This window comes from Mus caroli, unplaced genomic scaffold, assembly GCF_978045245.1.
Source record: "Mus caroli unplaced genomic scaffold, Mus_caroli_1 scaffold_20, whole genome shotgun sequence".
NCBI lineage: Eukaryota > Metazoa > Chordata > Mammalia > Rodentia > Muridae > Mus > Mus caroli.
Window position 1 is genome coordinate 35,780,244 of NW_028227275.1, and position 20,393 is coordinate 35,800,636.

The window sequence follows — 20,393 nt, forward strand, 5'->3', positions numbered from 1 at the left end:
AGCCATCCACTCTACTTTGCTTACTACACTTCCCTTGCTACACACTAGCTCTCTGGACATTTAATCCTCCTATCTAATGGCCATCAGCTCCCTTCCAGAATTGGAACATGATCAGCCACCGCTGGAAATAAGACTGCATCAATATCCTGCCCCAAACCCTGCTCTCCACCACATTTTCCTTAATCGGTGAAAGCTGCCGTTGGTGTCTTATGGGGTTGTAGAGCAAGGCTATCTATTATTTGTTTATTCGTGTTCACCACTTGGGAGAGAAGACTGATATCAGTCGTACTTTTAAAATACAAAGAAAACAAATAGAAAAAGACCTAAATACACCTACAGACAATAATTAGGAGTGGACCCACATCCAATGCCTAATCTGCAGTCAGTATGGCCCATAGTTATTTTAATCAGCGCTCTAGCACCAGGTTTGAGTTGAACACATTCGTCTCCACCACCCATTCTCGCTGTCTCATATAGTAAGCCAATGCTAACATTTACACTTGCTTACTTCCTTTCAATGGCTTTAGATTTATATATTGTTGCACTAGAAGATATTCCTGAGCACAGAATCAGCACCCAGCACACTCACCCAGGACTTTCCTAGTGGGTTTTGCAAATTCAACTCCTTCCCCATTGGCGTTGTGTCTCCTGGTATTTGCTTGACCCTTGGAACCCAGACACTGTTAGCCTCAGCTTGGAGAGGCTCACAAAATTTAACCAGTCATCAGTCGTTCATAGCAAATGGAACAGTATCACCAAATGAGCAACCACGGTGTTTGGACTGCCATTTGAGAAGGCTGAAAAAGGACACCAGTAGAGTTGCTAATTAATTCTTCTCCGCCCCTTCAGCCCCAAATGTTTCAAATGGTAACAGAGCTGGGAACACAGTTTTGACATTGTTGAGATAATGACTTGATTTGCTCCCAAAATGCTGAGAGGGCGACTGCCAGTCTATCTGGTGAGAACCATTCAAACCCTGTTCTCAGAGCCAGACGCAAGGCTGCCTGCAAGTCAGAGAACACTTCTGTCACTTCCCAAGACTGACAGTCAAGGGGCCACACACTAAGGCCTTGTCAACCTCTCAGAGAATTATCAGCTGCTTTTGATTAACCAAAGCAATGTCTCTGGGTTGCTAAAATAAAATGTGCTGACCCATATTATTAAAATGCAGATGTCTGACAAAGTGCCTGGAGACAGGAATGCAGACACACAGAATAGCTCCCATTTCGTACATGCGGGGTTGTGAATGGCTACAAGAGACTGAGCAGTGAGGAACTTCTACCTGGTGACAAAGACCCAGGGGTTGGGAAGACCCTACCACAGGTTGGGGAACAATGGTGACAACTGCCACAATCCGCAAAGACCTGGGCCACTGTTCTCAGACGTGCCTCCAGACCCATCTTCCTCACAACTAAAATCTTGAAAGGTCTGTCTGTCCACATGGCCTTTCTCCATCTTTGCACAAGTGTCATTTGGGGCAAGATAAAAATTGGTGCGGGGCTTTTGTGTGTACTGTTGGGTGTTTAAGAGCAGCAGTTTGCAGACTGAACAAGAGCCCCGCGCTCTGATGGCCTACAGAGGCTGAAGTTCCATCCATGATGTCCATTCACCAAGCTATGTACCCAGGAACTGTGTCCATCCAGAAGAGGTGCATTCGTCCTGGTCCCCAAAACCCATTCTCCAGGCCAGCACTGTTTGCACAGGGCTCCTGAATTCTCTATTCAAGGCCAGCCGGGCAATCACCCAATTTTATCCATGATTCTTGTTGCCAAATCCAGCAGAAATGACTCCGTTCTCACTTCTCCGCAGAATCTGACACTAGCCATTGCTCCCTCCTGGAAATGGTCCTTTCCAGCTGCTCCATACTTCTTGCTCTCAGCCTCTGCCTCCCTTGCACGCTGATCCTGGGACTTCGCCTTCAGCTTTTTCTATAACCAGGTGATAATACTGCCTCACAAATGTACTGCCTACTACAGAAAGAACCACAGGACTCAGTTCCTTCTTTCCAACTAGTCGTCTCCATTAACAATGCTCCCCCCAACCCCGTCCATAAATGAGCTCACTGCCACCATCCAACATCCCAGGGTTTCTCTTACTGAGCATCAGATTGCTGTCCCAAGAAACCTGAGCCAGCACTGACCTGGACTCTTCCCTTTGCATTCCACCAACTCAGACAGTCTACTCCTAAACTCTAATCGGTTCTCTTTCCTCCAGCCAAGCCTTAGGCTGGGCGAGCCTTCCACTCACTTGCGTACACTCCCGGGGCTCTGCCTCAGACCTTTCTCACACACTCACACTGGAGACATTTCCTCTAGCCTGCTATTTCCTAGTACCATCGCTCGCCAAACTAAAACTCACCGAGATTTCCCACCACCCTCCAGAAACAGCTCAAGTTTTCTTTCCTCGGCATACCTCTACCATCTACACACACCCCCATCCAAGGCACACCCAACTACTCTCCAGTGTCAGGTCTTGAACTTCGCTCCCTCTGGTCTAACACCACATGTTCACCCTCCTTTTAGAGCATGTGTCTCTGTTCCACCTCTCCCAGAAGGTTTCTTCTCTAACTTTCCGGATGGTTCCCACTGTTAGGTATCTATACAGGCTTGTGCTTCTCCTACCAGAACCCCGACTCTGCTTACTGGCCTATCTCTCCAACTACACAAATTCTGTTTCTTTTAGCTCCAAACCAGTTGACTTATTCTACACACTATATTGATTTGTCTCTTCGTGAACTGCCAACCTCAAACCCACTGTGACTCATTATCACCAGTGAACACAGTAAGTACCAAGCCTACGAACACCCTCTCTGTGCCATAGCTGTGTCTATGTGTGTCAAGAAATATGCCAAGGAAGGTAGACGCTTGCTGCCAAATTTGACAACCTTGAGTTGAGTCCTGGGGACCCCTGGGGTAGAAGGTAAAAACTGACTCCATATTTGGCACATGTGCACGCATGCTCACATACACACTATTCCAGATTAGTACACTTAAAAGTTGACTATAGTTCCAATCTATGTGTCATTCTGCACCCAAACTCTGCATTCAATAATCTTGACTCCAGTCATATGCAGTGTAACACATTAAATTCTTCAGCTGTTGCCTCAAAAAACAGTTGACCACACACCATGATCAGTGAAACTTATGCCTGGGATGCAAAGAGGGTTCGGCAAATATGCAAATCAATACATATGATATACCACATTAACAAAATCAAAAGCTGAAATTTCATACTCACCTTAATAGGCACAGAAAAAGCATCTGACAAAATTTTATATGCCTTGATGATTAAACAAGAAAAAACCCTCTCAAAGAGGTATAGAAGAAATATACTTCAACATAATAGTCTATATATAACAATCTCACCATCAACACCATACTCAGTAATAGAAAGCCAAAAGCTTTTCCTTTAAAATCAGAAACAACACAAGAGCACCCATTCCTGTCAGTTCTAGGCAGTATAAGACCCAACCTGAGCAATAAGACAAGGGAAAAAAAAATCCATTCAACTCACAGAGGATGTTAGATTGTCTGTTTGCAGACAATATGATCTTAAATATCAAAAACCATAAAAATTCCACCAGAAATTTGTTAAAAAATCAAAATGTGAATTATTGTTCTCTATATAGCAATTTCCTTGGAGATAAAACCTCCCAAATCTTGGATACACAGGTGAAATATTCCACTCAGCAGGGAAGCGCTTAAACTCGGGGAAATAAACAATCCAAAGGCTTCAGGAAGTTCCTGAAGCTGACTAGATTCACTACCCCCACCCCCACCACTACCCCCGCCCAATATATATGCAATAACAACTGCTGGGAGACACTCTCAGACAAGCTGAGTTGCCTAAAAGAGGCTCAAACCAACAAAGCCATCCATCAGCTGAGCTGTCTGGAGGAAGCTGAAACCAGCTGACCCTCACAGAAAGAACCATCTCCAACCCTTTGAGCTGCCTGGAGACTGTGCAGTGCACTCCCGGTTTCCAGCTTTCCTGATCTCTCACGAATGCTGGGTGGGTTTGGTGGTACAACTGTCTTTGAGTTCTATCTGCTCTCGTTTATTAACCTAAGTAATCTCATTGGCTCACCCAGCTGGACTCCTTACCTTGGACTGTCAGTGGTTCCCTATCTGGGATAAGTAGATGATTGTTCTTGTCTCTCAAGGAATAGTGTCACACGGAAGCATTCCAGGCTGTAAAGACACCATGAAATATGTTGTGAACTATCCAAAATAGAAAGTAAGAAAATAATCTCATTTACAGTAGTATCAGTAAATAAAAACGATAGGAACATAGTAAATCAAGTAGAGATCTGTAGACAGAAAGCTATATTTATAAAAGACATTGAAAAAAGTACACACACACACACACACACACACACACACACAAGCCGGGCGGTGGTGGCACATGCCTTTAATCCCAGCACTTGGGAGGCAGAGGCAGGTCAATTTTGAGGTAGCAGGGTCATCTAGAGTGAATTCCAAGATAGCTAGAGAAGGCTACAGAGTGATACCTTGCCTCAAAAAACTTTAAAAAGAAAAAAAAAAGCCAGTAACAATCTTCAAAGAAACAGAAAAAAAGTACTAACAGTAACAAAACTCTAAATGGACACGATACTTAAAAAGTGGATATTTTAACCAATAATGTTTATAAGTACGATTTTTGTTTTACTTATCAACTATGCGAGAGGTCGTACAGATATACCCTAATTTGGTTCTTTGAATAACCTTTATGAGGCTGCTACTGGTTTACAAACCGCCACAGTGGACCCAGTGCAATGGGACTCTAATGCAAATCGGACTCCTAACCTCATACCCTAAGCCAGTCTCAAACAAGGTGCTGCGTCCGGGGTACCAGCCCATAATCCTAGTAACTTGGGAGGGTGAGACAGGAGAGTTACAAGTGGAAGGTTGGTCTGTCTGGTAACTAAGAGAAGTCCTAGGAATTTTCAAGTGTGTGGGCGTGTGTGTGGTGGGTGTGAAGATGCTATTGAATAGGGCGGTGCCTGCCTATCATGTACCAGGTCCTAGGATTAATTGCCAGCAGGAGGAGGAGGAAGGGGAGGAGGACGAGGACGGAGGGAGGGAGGGAGGGAGGGAGGGAGGGAGAAGGAATATGAATCTAAACAATGAACCCTCTAGCTTCTGTCAGATCTAGGAAACCCTGAAACCCACCTGTGTGAAGGAACTGTTGGGCTCTGTAATTAAGTCAGGAATGTTACAACTTGAACTAGCTGCTGTCATCACAGTGTTAAAAATAGCTCTGGCCTGAGGCCACTTGCTTCTGAGGTACAGGGGACTGCTTTGTCCATCATGAAGTAACCTTTACTGAAGAGTTAGAAACTGCCTTTCTCTTTCCAGGGAGAGCTGAGAACAAACCCTGGATGTTTAAGACCTTTTTATGAAAATTTTAAGGTATTAAACACTTCTTCTAGGTCCCTTGTCCAAGATACCTGGGAAAGGGGCATTTACATTTTCATGTCCCATACATAACAGGCGTTTATGTTGCCTATGCAGAGGCATCTGCCTTAAACACCCACATACGCTCTAAGTTACTCATGTGACTTAAGGGAGAAGCAGAGGCTTCACGGAGCACCCCAAGCCTGGAATGTTCTTTCCATCTTTCCCCAGCTGACTCCACCACAGCTGCCATTTGCACCTCACTACTGCCCTGAATCACTCTGACCCAAGACAGAAAAGATGAAGGCCTTGACCACGGTGCAGGCCACAAGCCACAACAAAGAAGTATGTGAGCCCAGGGCAAGTGGCTTCACTTATTGAGAAACCAAGTGGCCATGCATCCCCTATCACCTAGGAAACTCAATACAGTAGTAGGGTTAAGAAATCAACAAGGTATGATAATCATGCCTTTCATCCCAGCACTGGAGAGGCAGGTAGATGTGAGTTTGGGGCCAGCCTGGTCTACAGAGCTCCAGGCTATCCAGACCTACAATAGTGAGAGACAGTGTGCTGGTTTCAGTGAGAATGGCCTCTACAGACTCATACATTGGAATGTTTGATCCTCACTTGGTGTAAGTGTTTGGAAAAGGTTAAGGGGCATGTCGTGGTTGGAGGAGGTGTGTCAGCAGGGTAGGCCCTGGCAATCAAAACCCCACACCATTTCCAGCTAGCTCTCTGCCTCCTGGTTGTGTCTCAAAATGTAAGTAAGCTCTTGGCTACTGTTCCAGCACCATGCCGATCCGCCAGCGGCCATGTACAAGATGGTTGTACACTCTTAACTCTGAAACTGCGAGGACCCAACACTGTCTTTTGTCTATAAGTTGAAGAGTCTTAGCACAGCAACAGAAAAGTAAATAAGATACCCTGTCTAGCAACAAAGGAAGGGTGGGATGGAAGGAGAGAGGTGGGTAGGTAGAAAGGAGGGGGTAGAGGAATGAAGGGAGGTAGGTTGGGAGGAAAAGAAGAAAGGAAGAAGAGGGAAGGAAGGGAGGGAGGGAGGAATGAAAGGGGAAAGGACAAAAGGAAGAAAGAGAGGAAAAAAGAGAGGGAGGGTGGGAGGGGGAAAAGGAGAGAGGGAAGGAGGGAGGGGAAGAGGGAGGAGAAGGGAGGGAGAGGGAGAAGGAAGAGAGAAAGAGAAGAAGGAAAAAGGAAAGAAAGGGGACAGGAAGAGGAGGATAAGAGAATACCCGAATAACCGAAAAGCAGAAAGCTGTCTCTGCTCAACCCAGGCTTCCTGACCTCAGGCCTTGCTGATACTCTGGGCGATACAAGTCTCAGCTGTGGCGCTGCCGTGGGTATCTCCACCCTATGTTCTGTAGATGCCAGTGACACCTCCCAAGTCACAGTGCCCAGAAATGCCTCTGCACTGCTGAGTGACCATGGAGAATTCCATGCACTCCCGTCCTGTGAGAACCAGCGCTCTGTGCAAGGCAAAAGGCGAAAGGTTAAAGGCAGGAGCTGCAATCGCCCAGGGAGGACAATTATATCAGGTCATTTACTGCAGGGCTTCCTTCACCTTACACAGGCTGGCTCAGGTTTTCAGAGTTCTTTTTAACATATTGAAACACATCAATCAAACACAGACATCTTAAAAGAAAAAAAGAAAAAAAAAAAAAAAAGAAAGAAAAACCAAAAAAACAAAGAGACTCAAAAATTCCTTGCTTATCAAGGACTTGAAAGTATTTAGAGTCAGTGTTTACAATCTCCTAACCCAGGAGTTTGTTGAAAAATTAATTTAGCCCATCCATGCTTTGATCTTCTTGCAAATTATTTCCTCAGACAAGACCTAGCTTGTAAAGACCCAACAGGCTAGCCAGCTGTCAGATGGAAGCTGGCATCAAATTCCAGGTGTCTTGAGGAGAGGGAGGGGGCTTCTGCCCTCCCCCCACACACACACACACAAAGGGACCTTGCTGGGTAACATGCCAAAATGCCACAGAGGGTCCAATTTCCCAACAAAGAACACAGGATCAAACAGCCATACAGCTCAGCTTCACCTTCAAAGGAGACCGAGCCCTGTGGAGACACCTCAGTTTTATAAACTGGCACTCATATTTCAGTTATGAATGGGTGTCTTGTGGATGGCAGGTCTATTTCTTCAATTCGTTACAATAAGGAGGATAGTCAGTCGCTAGGATAGTCCCCCCCCTCACCGGGCTTCTACTCTTCGGCGCATCTAATACAGCGGTTCTCAACCTTCCTTCCGAATGCTGCAAACCTTTAATAAAATTCCTGGTTAATACGGTCATGGTGACCATAACATTATTTTCGTTGCTACTTTATAACTATGATTTTGCTACTGTTATGAACTGTAATGTAAATACTCGTGTTTTCTTAATGGTCTTAGGTGACCTCTGAAAGGGTTGCCCCAGGGTTCTTCAGCCCCCAGAGGAGCGACCCACAGGTTGAATGTCTGCTCTAATTACTCTCTTGTAGGGTGCATGCTCCCAGTCCAGTGTGAGAGATGCTCTCTGGAGGAAATGCCCCTAGTCCCACCCATGCAAGCAGCGTCTGTAAGCTGAGACCACACAATAGACTGCATTACGGATGCACGTGCTACTCTGTAAAACAGGCAAGAAATGGTACCTCTTGAAACTGCTCTACTCCTAAGTCCTCAAACTTGTGAACGCATAATGTGCAAAGCGAAGATGATTCTGCTGGCTGGACGGAGGCTAAGGATGCTGATGTGGGGACCTTATCCTGGATTTCCCAAATGGGGCCAGTGTTATGATTATAAAAAGATAAAGATGTATAAGAATATGTTCTAAGGTGTGTGGTGAGGTGTGGGGGAAGGGGATGCCTCGGCAGGCCCATGCCAAGGCATCCCTTCCCCATGAGGGACCAGACACACACGGGTATAGAATAGAGTTTGCTTAGGGCATATGGAGGGGAGTTAAAAGAGTAGTAGAGGCAGAGAGAAAGGCAGAGAGAGGGAGAGAGTAGAGAAGTAGAGGCCGGCCATGACCATATGGAGAGATGGGGGAAGGGAACGGGGAGAGAGGGGGAGCAAGAGGGCAAGAGAACAAGAGTAAGAGAGAGAGGAGGGGGCAAGCAGCTCCCTTTACAGTGGGCCAGGCCTACCTGGCTGTTGCCAGGTAGCTGTGAGGAGGAGTCCAGACAGAATACCAATAGCCAGTCTAATCATGAATCCTAAAGAGCAGAAAGAAATGGAGAGGAAATTTGAAATGTAAATAGGGCTTACCCCTTGAAAATGGGGTGGGGGATAGTTGGGGTATCATGAGCCAGAAAATCCATGCTGCCTCTATAAACCAGGACCAGGGAAAAGGGGTTCTGTGGTGGTCTGAATGAGAATGCCCCCACAGAGCAGAATCTTTGAACGTTTGGTCCTCATTTGGTGGACCGGCTTGGGAAGGCTTAGAAGATGTGGCATGGTTGGAGGTGTGTCACGGGGGCTTGGCCTTTACAGTTTCAAAACCCCATGCTCTTCCAGCTTGCTCTCCACCTCCTGGTTGTATCTCAAAATGTAAGCTCTCAGCTACTGTTATAGCAGCATGCCTGCCTGTCTGCTGCCATGCTCCCTATCATGATGGACATGGGGTCTAACCTCTGGAACTGTAAACTCTTTCTCTTCAAGTTGCCTTGGTCACAGTGTCAGCGCAGTGATAGAGAAGCAATAACGAATCAGGTTCTTCAGAGGGAGCCAGCTTTGCCGGAGTCTGGATTTGGTCCTAGAGAGATCCATATTGAACTTTTGACCCCCATACTGTAAGGAGAGGGTTTGCATGCTCGGCATTGATATTGTGATTTATATACTCCAGCAGAGATGAGGAGGTACTGCAGGCCAGGGGACCTGGCAGTAGGTGATGCTAAAAAAGACAGGTTAAACAATGTGGGAGTGGCTTTGGAATTATGCACTGGATGGAGCTTGCAAGAATTGAGGGGAACACAGTAGAGAATTTTTGGAATGGCTTGATGGACCTCAGAGAAAACATGGCAGACAGCATAAATCACCTTAGAGAATACTCAGATTGTGAAGAACAGAAAATAGCAAAAATACCAGCCCGTTTGCGCCTGTGTGCACTGGGGAGATGAGGCCTGGTCCTCATAGCAGCTTCCCCATCTGTCTCACTCAAACTGCAGGAGGGAGTTCTCCTTAGAACATTTCCATATCCTAGCCACTAGACCAAGGTCAACAATGTCTTGGAGGCTCAAAGCCTCACTCAGCAATCAGGGTCACACATGGAAAAGCCTTCAGTTACAGGGCTTTAACAGAGTGAGCACAAAACGGTTATATGAATTATTTTCTGCTTGGAGAAGAAAATGACCAACAAGCCGCTATCTTCCTTTCTCCCACAAGAAAGCATGTGATATGATCTCTCCTAGGAAAGACTTGAGGACCTAGCACAGAGAAGGAACCAGGCAGATGGAGGACATCCAGAAAGCCAATGTTAAACAAAGGCAAGGTCTGGGGACTCAATGGGGCTCTTCCAAAACGCAGGGGGCAGAGGTACCAAAGTCCGGGGAAGCTGCCCAAGGCTGCAGAAAGCAAAGTGGGAGGCTAAGTTGTTTCTCGGAGCGACCATATGGCTGGAATCCTGCCAAGTATGGTCAGAGAACACTGGGCAGAGTCACTGCGCCACTCTGAGTGCCAACTTGGACAGGAAGTGATGTGTCGGGTCCCACAGTTGTTCAGCCAGCAGGAAGGGGTGATGGGGTAGCCTCAAAGAAAGGCATCACTCTTAATTCTCTAAGCCTGGCTTCCCACCTCAGCCTCTACCAGTCTCCACCCACATAATTATAACATAGAACTATCAAGCTAAAAAAGAGAAGACACCGTTCAACACTTCATGGGCAAGGCAAAGCAGATTTTATAGAAACATATAAAATGTTCTACAGCAGAAGAATGACAGCTTTTCTTTCCTAATGTAAAGACAGGTTTAATGTTTATGCTTTTCATAAAATGTATGTGAAGAAGACATCACTGGAAGAAGAAACATATTAAAAGCAAGTGGCCTTTTTGCCTGTTTGTATCTATAGCCTTAACTGTCACAGTAGCTCATTCCCCAGGATTATGTCACACAGGAGACGACCGTGGAACCCAGGGGGAAATCACCCTAGAACTTCTTCCCATAAAGCCAAGTAGGAGTCAGTGAGATGCTCAGTGTCTGGGACCTCCACGGTGGAAGGAGGGAACTCAATCCCACATGCTATCCGCTGACATCCACACGTGCACGGCAAAGCATACTTGTGTGGGTAGACACCCACACACAAGCAAATACACACAACACACTTTTTATTTAAAAGCCAAGCAGAGAATGATAACATCAGGCATGTTAGTCAGTCGGCACAGTCTACTCCAGAGCAGCCTTGCCCCTTCCATTCATCCTTTCTAGATCTTGTTCCTGCGGAGAAGACCTCCCACCAGGCAGCTCCCCCACTGGGAGCAGGGATACAGACTTCTGCGAGGGCAAATTGGCTTTCAAAACTGACTTCAGAAGTTCTCCCAACAGTCCCATTGTTGGGGTCACAGAAGCTGCAAGGACCTACATTTCTGTATTACATTTTCTGAATTTCCCCCAAGTCGGGCTGCTCTAAGGGCTCATTCTTCACACTCCCACGATGCATTACTGCTCAATGCCCTTTCCAAGTGAAGCAAGACAGGCAGCAAAACTCCAAGGCAGGGAATAGGGTATTGTCCCTGCTGTCCCCGACCCCCACGCTGCCAATCTCTGCTAGGGCCTGTGCAGAAGCGAGCCCAGAAGGGAAAGGTGCTGGGTGGCACAGTCTTATCTCACCCTCCTGTGGAATCTGGGCGTGTCAGCTGGTAAGCTTCCAGATCCTCCCAAACTGAACTGATTTTGTTTTGTTTTTCATAAACAGGAGAAAGGGAAGGCTTGACTCACAGTTATATAATGAACCTCGCTACAGAAAGCAAATTCCAACCGAGAGCTCAAAGGAGAGCGGTAACATGTAGAAACAGTTCCAAAGCCCTGGAGTTCATGGCTTTCTTACTCTATCACTCCAGCTGGGCCCTCTGGGGTCCCTCACTTCTTGCCAATCATGGCAACCTTCAACAGGGACAATCTGGACACCAGAATAACAAGATATATACACACATGCGCACACGCGCGTACACACGCACGTGTGCACACACACACACACACACACACACGCACACATGCACACATGCATACACCCACCCACACATTCACGCACCTATATGTACATATTAACTTATCAATCATATGTACACATGCAGTTATAGATGTATACTATATTCTAAAGACATAATTTTTCACTTCCTCGTTCCTGCCCAGGCACATAGGAAACCTCATACAGAAGGGCTAAGATCTTCAATGTGCTATGCATGTCTTATCTGTATGACCATACAAAGAGTGGGAATTTCTACGTCCACTCTTCAGGTGAGGAAACTTAACTTTAAACAACTTAACCTAAAGTCACAAGCCGGCAGCTCTAAAGCCTGGGCCAAACTCATGTGCCTAGCCCAGGGGATTAACTCCTATGACACACTCTCAATAGATGTGAAATTCAACTATGACTCCTTCAAACTGCCCTCCGGGTCCAACAAATCTTACTGGCAAAATAAAGGGTCGTCACAACCCCCACCCCCTCTTTTCTCCTACCAATCTTTGTTCCTACATAAGAAACTTTCACTCAACCAACCAACCCTGCTCCTGACCCGCAGAAAGTCACAGTCTCTCCACAGCGCTGACTTCAAGGAAATGCAAATATTCGGAAGACCTCCCTCTTCAGAGAGGACCATGCCGTGAGGTCAAATCCAGCTCCAAAACTGTTCTGACCAGCAAGGACACGGTGGTCCCTGCCACGGTGGTAGATGGTGGATTATCTTCTGCAAGCCACAGTCATCTTCCTGCCCCCTGCTGCAGCTGTGTACACATGCTTTATCATAACTCAAGGGCCACGTTGGCTCTGTGGCCAAAAACAATAAGGAAGACAAGGTTGACTGAGATGCTAGTCTAAGAAAACCTTTGATCCACACTCCAGAAGTCCAAAAGTGCCATGCTCCACAACGTGAGCTTCACCCCCTAGCAAGATGCTCCAAGCCTCCCCCCCCCCCCAAAGATCTGGCTGGCTCCCGTGGAACTGGGAGCCTGAGCCAAACAGCTTGGTGAAGACTTTACACAGAGGTTAGAGCTCCTGAGTATTAATTCTGTATCTAAATAAAACAATTACTGGCAAGCAGCAGTATAACTTTCAGCCAGGCAAGGTTTGGGGTAAGGAGTTTAGTGGAGCACAGCTTCTGTTTAGGAAGATGAAGAGGATGCTGCCCATATAGTAATATGGCTGAGCCAAACATCGTGGCACTACACTTAAAAATGCTAAAAATCAGGTCAATATGTGGTGACATATGCCTTCCATATCCCAGCACTCTGGAAGCAAAGATGGCAGATGTCTGGGAGTCTGAAGCCAGGCTGGTCTACGAAGCAAGTACACAAAGAAGCCTTGTCTCAAAAAACAAACAATGCTTATTTTAAAAAAATGCTTATAAACAGAGCTAGGAGTATAGCTCAGCGGACAGTGCCTAACGTGTGAAGTCCTGGGTTCTATACCCGGTACCAGGGGAAGGAAGGAGGGACAGACAGACAGAAGGGAGGAAAGAAGTTAAAATAGAAAATAAAAGATCCCATCTCAGTACATAGATGCTCACTCCTCCTCTGGCCTCTGGTCTGCATACACATAGCACACATATACCTATTTACAGTAAATATACCTATTCACATGCTTGCATACCACACAGATACATGCAGAAAGGGGAGAGATGAATGCTATTGAGCCCCTAAACACACACACACACACACACACATGGGGGGGGGGGTGACAGAGGGACACAAACATACAGCATACGTCTAAGTAGAGGCCAAGCTTGGCTGAGCTTAGCATAACCCATCAACTCCTTCACAGACCAGTTCTTATTGCTCCACATTTGTGTTCATATTCAACCACTAGGGTTTTGCTTATTCTTTCGCTTTTGTTTTGTTGAGAGGGAATGTCACCATGTACCCCAGAATGACCTCAAGCCTGGGACTCTCCTGCCTCAGTCTCCCAAGTGCTGGGATTACAGACCTGGATCACAATGTCCAGAGGAATGAGCCTTTAAAATTAATTAATATCCAGAGAAAAGCTTTAAAATACCTTCCTCAGCACATCTGATATGCTGTCCGGTCTTCAGGTGTGCACCTCAACCTCCCACTTTTCCCTAGTGTCTGTCAGGGGAAGACGCAGCAGAGATCTCCCTCTGGCTCCTCCGGCAGTGATCCTGCATTTTTACAGACTACTCCTGCTCACCACAGACCAAAATGACTAAGATTGAGTCTGTCTTTGGCTCTCGGCAGCCTCTTTTTCATCTCCTATAAAGGAGGCTAAATCTGAGACTGCTGCTCCCCTGGTCACCATTGACCCTGGCATTTTGTCACCTGAGTTCTTCTGAAAAGAGTGAGTTGCCCCAACTCGTCCCTGCATCTAAGGCTTTTGCTTTGCAATTAAGGTTGGGTTTTTGTTTTGTTTTTTTGTTTCTTTGTTTTTTCCCATTCCTCTAAAGCCGGATGTTCTGATAGGTAAACCAACCCTGATCCCAAAGGTGTGAGTACATCTGTGTACTGGCTAGTTTTGTGTCAACTTGACACAGCTGGAGTTATCACAGAGAAAGGATCTTCAGTTGGGGAAATGCCTCCATGAGATCCAACTGTAAGGCATTTTCTCAATTAGTGATCAAGGGGGACAGGCCCCTTGTGGGTGGGACCATCTCTGGGCTGGTAGTCTTGGTTCTATAAGAGAGCAGGCTGAGCAAGCCAGTAAAGAACATCCCTCCATGGCCTCTGCATCAGCTCCTGCTCCCTGACCTGCTTTGAGTTCCAGTCCTGACTTCCTTTGGTGATGAACAGCAATGTGGAAGTATAAACTGAATAAACCCTTTCCTCCCCAACTGCTTCTTGGTCATGATGTTTGTGCAGGAATAGAAACCCTGACTAAGACAATCTGTCTTACCTGTGCTGCAATACTGTGCTTCCCCACATTAAAAAAGAAAGGGAGAGAGAGAAAGAGAGAGAGAGAGAGAGATCCTGTCGCAATACATAGAATGATCAAGATGCCAACCTCTGGCCTCCGACCTACATACACATAAGCACACATATACCTATTTACAGTAAATATATCTATAAACATGTTTGCATACCATATAGATACATGCAAAAAGGGGAGACATGAGACAGACAGACAGACAGGCAGGTAGGCAGGCAGGCAGAGACAGAGATCCAAACCTTGGGTTAAAACCCTGACCTCTGTTGGCCTACGTCAGCAAACTTCCAAGTTACATAAGCTCTGATTGGTGCATAATTTGGGTTTAAATGCCAATATAAAACTGATGGTTAACATCAACAGTCAAATACCTAAAAATAAACTCCATCTTCCCTAATACAAAAAATATCCTTGCCGGGCGTGGTGGCGCACTCCTTTAATCCCAGCACTCGGGAGGCAGAGGCAGGCGGATTTCTGAGTTTGAGGCCAGCCTGGTCTACAAAGTGAGTTCCACGACAGCCAGGGCTACACAGAGAAACCCTGTCTTGAAAAAAAAATTTCCTTAACAATTTTGGAATACTGCTATAATTAAAACAGGAACATCCAGGCAAACCAATATAGAAAACTGATGACCAAGGGACAGGCATGTGTAAACCACTTGGCATATTATGAAGAAAGATGTCACCACCAGACATGGTGGGAAATATTATTAAATAGCCAGGAAACCTGGGCAATAGTGATAGATAGTAGCACCTAGCACTTAATCCTAGCACTTGGAAGGTAGAGGCAGGGGGATTTCTGTGAGTTTAAGACCAGCCTGGTCTACAGAGTGAATTCCAGGACAGCCAGGACTTTGAACAGAGAGACCCTGTCTTGAAAACAGGTGAAAGTAATGGTTTGTATATGCTTGCCTCAGAGAGTGGCACTATTAAAGGGTGTGGCCCTGTTGAAATAGGTATGGCCTTGTTGGAGTAGGTGTGTCAATGTGGATATGGACTTTAAGATCCTCATCCTAGCTGCCTAGAAGTCAGTATTCTGCTAGCAGCCTTCAGATGAAGATGTAGAACTCTCACGTGCCATGCCTGCCTGGATGCTACCATCTTCCCACATTGATGATAATGGACTGAACCTCTAAATCTGTAAGCCAGCCCCAATTAAATGTTGTCCTTATACGAGTTGCTTTGGTCATGGTGTCTGTTCACAGCAGAAAAACTCTAACTACGACAGTGACGAACCCAATACTTATTTGGAAAGCAAAAAAGTAAATTAGGATCCTTCCCACCTGAACAAGCTCAAGATGGAGCAACAATTTTATCATCAAAACTAAAACCTGGGGCAGGAGGTGGGGCTGAGGAGTCAAGCATTTATTTACTTTGAACAAAGCCTGGGTTCCATCCTGGCCACCAAAACACAAAACAAAATAACAAACAAAACCCCCCGAAACTATAGACAGACTAGAGGAACCCCTGGCTAATAGAAAACAAAACAAAACAAAAAACAGGCCAGATGCGGTGCTTCACAGCTTTAATCCCTAAATGAGGGAAGCAGGACTGTTAGAATCCTGTGAGTTTAAGGCTAGCCTGGTCTACACAGCAAGTTCCAGGGCAGCTGGGGCTGCATATTGAGATCCTGCCATATATATATATATATATATATATATATATATATATATATGGCATTGTGTGTGTGTGCAATTAATATATATATATGTATATATATATATATGGCATTGTGTGTAATTAATATATATATATATATATATATATAGTTTTTGTTATGACATTCAGTCTAAAAAACTAAAAGTAAGCAGCTGGTAAATTCATCTTCATGAGAACGTACAATGTAACCCAAGTTAAAAGATGAAGGATAAACTGAGAACAACTGCATTATTGTTATGGGGATTTGCTTCCTGTGCATACAAAGTGATACAATCAGACCTCTAACAAGTCCAAGAATGAAAGACTGAACAGTTCAAAGACAGACACAAATTCAAGATGGCTCATGAAAAGATACTCAGCTTCCAAAAAGAAATACAAACTAAAACCACTTGAGATATCATTTTTCATATTAAAAACCTGTAAACACCCAGAGAAGTGGAGGCTTCTGCATTTGCTGGTGGGGGCTAGCCCAGCCCAGGGCTAGCTCAGCCTGAGTGGAGAACAGTGGAGTGACCTCTCCAAGTACTGACGCAACCTGTCACCTGGCAACACCACGTGACATCATCACGTGAGCAGAATGATACACCTGCAAAGCGGAATCCTTCAGCATCATAGGATAACCCAAGATTAATAGGAAGCAGATTAAATAGAATATGAAGATGTGACCAAAACTGTCAGTGAGCAGGGTCTCTGAGGATAGATTATTGGAGCCTTCATTGCACATACAACTCTTATATTTGAGCCTTGTATTAGCCATTTGTAAATTATTTTTGAAGTCAACTAAGTGGTCAAGCAAAACTGAAGCAATTCACAAAAAACACACACAAAAAATGGATTTTAAAAAACAAGACAAAAATTAGGAAGGGGGTTAGGAAATGGTAACAAATCCAGAGAACTGCTCTTGAAAGACTAATATTTGAAAATAGATGAAGGATGGTACTACTGACCCACACCTTTAATTCCAACACTAGGGAGGCAGAGGCCGGCAGATCTCTGTGAGCTAGAGGCTAGCCTGATCTATAGAGTGAGACCCAGGACAGCTAAGGCTACAGAGGAACCTTGTCTCAGAAAAAAGAAAGAAAGGAATTTGATAAAAAGAATAAGATATAAGGGGGACCGTGAAAGAATAAATGTTGCAGAAACTAAAATAATTTGTTTCCATATTTTAAAGGCTTCTATATTTCCAGAAAAGTGAATAAAAGAGGCCATTCACAATTCTTGGGATGAAAAGTTTTAAAATGTTCACCAAGAGAATGGAAAAAAAAAATCCCACTTTCTTTATTAAAGGCCGGCCCAGGATGCACATCTTCATAGTTCTGAGGGCACACACACACACACACACACACACACACACACACACACGAGCGCTCCAGAGCCAGGGAGTCTCCCGCTAACATTGTTCCCCTTTCTGACCTTGAGACAGGGTCTCACCATTCAGCCAGGCTGGCTGGCCTACCAGCCCTCAGGATCCTCCTGTTTATTCCCCAAGGCTGGGATGAGGGCACAGTCAGCCATACCTGGCATTTTATGTAGGTTCTGGGATTTGAACCCAGATCCTCACACTTGCACAGTTAATGCTCTTACTGAGCTACTGTTCCACCACCCCATAAAGTTATAAACTATTCACAGAATAAATAGCATCCAAAGGTATTCAAAGGGGCAACGGGGGTACAGGGAGATGGCGGCGGGGGAGAGGGGAAAGAGATGGCTCAGTGGTTAAGAGCACTGACTGCTCTTCCAGAGGTCCTGAGTTCAATTCCCAGCAACCATATGGTAGCTCACAACCATCTGTAATGGGGACTGATACCCTCTTCTGGTGTGTCTGAAGGCAGTAACAATGCACTCACTTACATGAAATAAATAAATAAATAAATAAATAAATCTTTTAAAAAACAAAACAAAACAAAAAAAACAGCCCAAAACAGTTTCGTGAGAAACTACCACTTGGGACCTGGAGAACCAGCTCAGTCAATAATCTGCCACACAAGCATAAAGATCCGAGTTCAGAGCCCTAGCACACATGTTAAAAAGCCAACATGGTGGTGCAGCTCTAACCCCAGCTCTGGAGAGGGAGAGAGAAGAGGAGCGCTGGAGCTTGCAGAACAGTCTTGTCAAATCAGTGAGAGACCCTGTCACAAAAAAATAGAACGGGGCTGGAGAGACGGCTCATTGGGTAAGAGCATCTATTGCTCTTGCAGAGGACATGGGTTCAATTCCCAGCACCCACAAGATGACTCATAACCAATCATGACTCCCAATCCAGGATATCTGACACCATCTTCTGACCTCTGAGGTCACCAGGCACACACACAGGTGATCCACATAAATGCATGGAAAACACTCACACTAAAAAGTAAATACATAGACAACACTCAAGGAAGACACCCAGTATTGATCTCTGCCCCGCCATACACAAATACAGATATATACACACACAAGCACACACATACAGACATGCACACATACAAACACACAGACATACACACATTCACACACACACAAACATGCACCCACACATACATGCTCACAGCACACATATTCACACACGTACAAACACACACATGCACAAGCACATACCCACACAAACACATATGCACACTCAGATGCCACACGAACACACATGGAAAACAGAAATACTACCATCTTCATGAGCCTAACCCAACAAAGTGACAGCATTGTCTGTGGTTTAGTGACAAGGGAAGAAAGACAAGAGATTTGAAAGCAATTCCTCAAAGAAGAAGGGGTTGGGGCTAACAAAGTAGAGCAGACAGCTACTGTTTTCATGTCAAGCCTTTGTAGAACTGTCTTCTCCAAGCATATATACACGGGCTGGAGATGTAGGACAGTGGGTAGCGAGCTTGCAGGATACATGAAGGCCTGAGTTCCATCTTCAACACTGCATGAATGTGCATGGGCATGGTGGTGCATGACTATACCCGTAGCTCTTGGGAGGCTGAATCAGGTAGACCAGAAGTTCTAGGTCACCCTCAGCTACATAGCAAGTTCGAGGCCAGCCTGGGTTACAGTGACATTATGCCTCAATAAATGAATGAATGAATGAAGTATGCAAACACACATATAACCCATGGTCAGACTGGGAAACAGTGACATCATGCCTCAATAAATGAATGAATAAAGTATGCAAGCATACATAAATAATCTATGGCCAGCCTGGGTTATAGTGACATCATGCCTCAATAAATAAATAAACAAACAAATGAAGACATTATGTAAGTATTCATGAATAACCCATTGCTAAAGCCTCTCATGATCTGATAGTCCAGGGGGATCGGGAGTGGGGGAGGAATTTTTACAACAAATGAGAACCAACAAATGGCTATACCTGTACTGCCCCAATAATAACAGCTGCCTTTCAAGTAGCGGCTAAGAATAGCTGATGGTTTCTGGGTCACTGCTGCTGGTGCCGCCTACCAACTCCTACTGGTGGGTCAGGACATAGCCATCACCTTGGAGTTTCGTTCACTGCGAGAAGTATTTGGAGACAGTGCCAGGAGAGCCACACTCCTGGAAGGTTCAGCATTTCTCATGAACACCATAATTTTTTTTTATCATTTTGAAATGACTAAGATCACAAAATAAACCAGAATCCTCAATAATTCATTTTATCCAGACCTCCTTCTTGAGAGGTAGAATTAGGAATAGGCATTGGTTTGGATGCGAACTTAATTATAAGCATCTTAAACAGAAAACAAATAATCTGTATGAGCCCAATGGCTATAAGTGAACATGAGAGAGAGAGAGAGAGCGAGAGAGAGAGAGCGAGAGAGAGAGAGAGAGAGAGAGAGAGAGAGAGAACTAATCCTGTGGGTAAAATACTAGGTGTATACTTTGCTTAAGAGCTGACTTGAAATCCCCAGTTCCAGTTCTAAAAGAAATGCAGTCACCAGGACTGCAAGGACACTACCCTCAATCCCTGTGGTTCCCGGTCAGTCACAATGCCAACAGCAGCACCTACTTAAGTAGACCGTACAGCGCACTAGAGTCAGTAGCCCTAAGGTGGCCATCTCAGGCACGTGAATCACTACCAGGTTTTGTGCCCATCCATGCATCAGAACTTGCAAGGATTGCCAAATTCACAGGGAACCCCTCCAAAGACTTCAAGGAGAAAAAACAAGTTCTGGGAAGATGTTCGTTTACTCTCCAACTCTGGGTTCCTCCCACACTGCCCACATGTGAAGCCTGTAGGAAAAGCTCTTAGGTAAGAATGTTAGTGCTAGGGGCTGGCGAGATGGCTCAGTGC

At 45.3% G+C, this 20,393-nt stretch overlaps 1 protein-coding gene across 8 annotated transcripts in view; it reads right to left on the bottom strand.

The window, feature by feature from the left end:
* The window catches only part of Kank1 (KN motif and ankyrin repeat domains 1), a 195,173-nt gene that overhangs the window by 154,734 nt on the left and 20,046 nt on the right, over positions 1-20,393 (bottom strand). For 5 of the 8 annotated variants that reach the window (XM_021151518.2, XM_029472382.1, XM_085834082.1 and 2 more), the window contains one exon: positions 4,104-4,190. The exons of 1 other annotated variant lie outside the window; for it this stretch is intronic. The gene's annotated coding sequence lies outside the window, so the exon portion shown is untranslated. Of the gene's footprint in view, positions 1-589; positions 688-4,103; positions 4,191-6,695; positions 6,854-20,393 lie in introns of those variants that run through there. 2 more of the 8 variants (XM_029472383.2, XM_029472389.2) reach the window with 2 other exon arrangements.